Source organism: Neoarius graeffei, chromosome 5, assembly GCF_027579695.1.
Source record: "Neoarius graeffei isolate fNeoGra1 chromosome 5, fNeoGra1.pri, whole genome shotgun sequence".
Lineage (NCBI taxonomy): Eukaryota > Metazoa > Chordata > Actinopteri > Siluriformes > Ariidae > Neoarius > Neoarius graeffei.
The window spans coordinates 57,591,706-57,595,482 of NC_083573.1; positions in this window are offsets into that span (position 1 = coordinate 57,591,706).

A 3,777-nucleotide genomic window follows, 5' to 3' on the forward strand; every position below is an offset into this window, starting at 1 on the left:
TTCCCTGTTTTTGCTGGCGGGATTGCACCATTCACAGTGCAATATTCACAGTGAAAATATTTTGTAAGCGCGTTTCATGAACCAAGTTATAGGATTTGTTGACAACTCGCATCGCAATGAGAAGATCATTGACACTACTGGTGTTAAGAATCAGACCATTTCATAAATGAATATTTTGCTGTAGAGCTGCAGTGTTTGTACAATTGCATGTTTTTGCTTCACTATTACTGTCACGATTCTGCTTCTTGCATTACTACTGTGAACTAACACTGAACATAATAATAATAATAATAATAATAATATCCAAGCTCGTGTTTCACTCTCACTAGTGCTCTGTAAGGCTTTTTCCTGGTGATATTCGTTACACTTCTACCCGGCGTGAAGCACTCACAGTCATGTGGTTGTGATGTCATCGTAAACAAATCCGTTCTACTCATCCAGACGACTTCACAACGGCAACGTTGCCAGATCTTTCCACTCTGGAACCCGTTCTCAAAAAGATTGCGTTTTGGGCACCCAAAACGCCGGTACCGTGTGGACGCCAGGCCTAAACGATAAGCAATTGTATCGGAGTCACCTGAATCCGTTGCCGTGTGGACAGGGCCTTAGAAACACGTGGTGGTCCTCCCCCACACACACAGACACACCTTAGCTAGCTTTCCTTTGCCTTAGCTAAACACAAGGCTAATCTAGGCCTACACAAACACGTGGCCTCTCACAAACACACCTTAGCTAGCATTCCTTTGTCTTAGCTTAGCCACACGAGGTTAATCTAGGCCTACACGAACACGTGGTCACAGGCCTCACCTGGCCTCACAAACACACCTCAGTTAGCATCCCACGCTAGCTTCTTTCTTTTGCTAGGCCATAGGCCTTACCACGTGGTCAACTCCTCCCCCCACAAACACACGTGGAGTTAGCTATCAGAGCTAATTCTTTTGTGTAGACCACACACACAAGGTCTCTCTCTCTCTCTCTCTCTCTCTCTCTCTCTCTCTCTCTCACAAACACATCTTAATTAGCACACAAAGCTAATCTTTTGCCTTCACCACAACACACACACACACACTACATGTTTAATATTTAATTTCTTTTAACCCACAAACATACACACACACACACACACACTCAAGTATATGACCATATCATATTTGTATATATCTGCTGACATTATTCATTTTTATCTTTGTTATAATAAATTCATTTATTATTCAAACTGTGTGTTTGTGTTCCAATATCTTTGAAGTCCCCAATCTCCAAGAATTCAAAGGTGCATATGATTTATGTAATATGGTAAGTGATCATAATAATTTGGAATATACCATAATTTAGCTGTTTGGTAATTTATTATTAAGCACCAAAATTAATGGTATTAATTAATGAGACTGATTCCATGAGTGATTTAATGATAATATGAGACTGATTCAAATGAGACTGATTCAATGAAAATGATTCAATGGTATGATTCAAATGAGACTGATTCAATTTTAATCATTAACCTTCAGATTTAATGAGATTGATCACTCAATTACCCAAATGCACCTACAACTCCAAGCAGGAGAGGATCAGTGCTTGGATCAGGAACTGAGTAGAGTAGGTGGTAAGGAAAGGACAGATCCTTCGGATATTGTAGAGGAGAAATCTACATGTCCGGGTCACTGCAGTGATGTTTGCTAAGGAGGAGAGTCTGTTGTTGAACATGACCCCTAGTTTCTTCGCACTGACTGAAGGTGACCTAGAGATGTCCCCCTGGGACAATTCATCCACCCTCTCATTCCCTTTCACCCCTATATGTGCTGGGACCCATAGTAATTTTACCTGACCCCCCGATTTATTATTCTTGTGACTACCTGAAGGATTTCGTACATCGTACATTTTCGTATATCTTCTTAGCTGTTTGAATAGAATGACCTTAAACTTGCAATGACAGAAGCTGAATCTGAACATATCAAAAATGTCTTGTTTAATGTTTACCATCTACCTGAACACAAGCAAAACTGCTACCATCTCCACTGTGTAAACCCCTAAATCTATCACCCCCGTCTCACCCGCAGAGCCATCAGCATCACTGGTGACACCTCCCACCCTTCACACTCACTCTTCAACCTCCTGCCCTCAGGGAAGAAGTACCGGAGCCTCCGGGCCCGCTCCACAAGACTGCTGAACAGCTTCATCCACCAAGCTGTCAGGCTGCTGAACTCTGTCCACTACCTACCCCCCACCCCTGGTCTGTAACACATTCATTGACACAAGAAACTCTATCTCATCCATTTGCACATCACACTACAAATATTTGCATTACTGCTGTATCTGCTGCTATTGCTCATTTTCACTACTGTTCATATACACCTAATAAACTACTCTTCTAAGCACCTTCTCCATTAGATATTGTACTGTATTTGCACTACTGCTATTTTGTACATTGTTTGATTTTAGTGTGTATTTTCATCTCATCATCTCTAGCTCCTTTATCCTGTTCTACAGGGTCGCAGGCAAGCTGGGGCCTATCCCAGTTGACTACGGGCGAAAGGCGGGGTACACCCTGGACAAGTCGCCAGGTCATCACAGGGCTGACACATAGACACAGACAACCATTCACACTCACATTCACACCTATGGTCAATTTAGAGTCACCAGTTAACCTAACCTGCATGTCTTTGGACTGTGGGGAAAACCGGAGCACCCGGAGGAAACCCACGGGGAGAACATGCAAACTCTGCACAGAAAGGCCCTCGCCGGCCCCGGGGCTCGAACCCAGACCTTCTTGCTGTGAGGCAACAGCGCTAACCACTACACCACCGTGCTGCCCATATAAACAACTTATAATACAAAATTGAAAATAAATTATGGGGTAAATGCTGTAGTTAAAGATGTCCATGGATAGAAAGAATAAAATGAAAACATGTAAACAAGCAAGAAAAAATACATACATACATACATACATACGAAGGGAAAGTTTTATCTCAGTTATCTAATACAGTGGGAAAATGTTTTAAAATATCATCCAATCGTTCTGCTTTTGCTCCTTTCACAAATTTTAAGGATACTAAATATAATTTAAATTTGTTCAAGAAAGAAACAAATTTGGGGGATAATTTTAGATGTGGGCGGCACGGTGGTGTAGTGGTTAGCGCTGTCGCCTCACAGCAAGAAGGTCCGGGTTCGAGCCCCGTGGCCGGCGAGGGCCTTTCTGTGTGGAGTTTGCATGTTCTCCCCGTGTCCGCGTGGGTTTCCTCCGGGTGCTCCGGTTTCCCCCACAGTCCACAGACATGCAGGTTAGGTTAACTGGTGACTCTAAATTGACCGTAGGTGTGAATGTGAGTGTGAATGGTTGTTTGTGTCTATGTGTCAGCCCTGTGATGACCTGGCGACTTGTTCAGGGTGTACCCCGCCTTTCTCCCATAGTCAGCTGGGATAGGCTCCACCTTGCCTGCGACCCTGTAGAACAGGATAAAGCGGCTAGAGATGAATGAGATGAATTTTAGATGTCTATTCTTGTGTAAACAAACAAACATTACTAAAGAGTTCATCATTTTTGTTTTGCAAGATCATACCAAATGTTATATTGTCTCTCGAAATAGAATCTGGAAATGATGACACTTTTTGTTTTATCCATTTGTGAATGTCCCTAAATTACTAAGAGTGCTTTTTCCCTGGTGTACATCTCTACTGTACTGTACACACCTGCAGCAAGGTATGGTGGAGGCCCCGCCCTCTAAATTCAAACCTCGCTCTGTGATTGGCCTTTTGAGGTGTTGCGTCATTTGTGTGAGAACT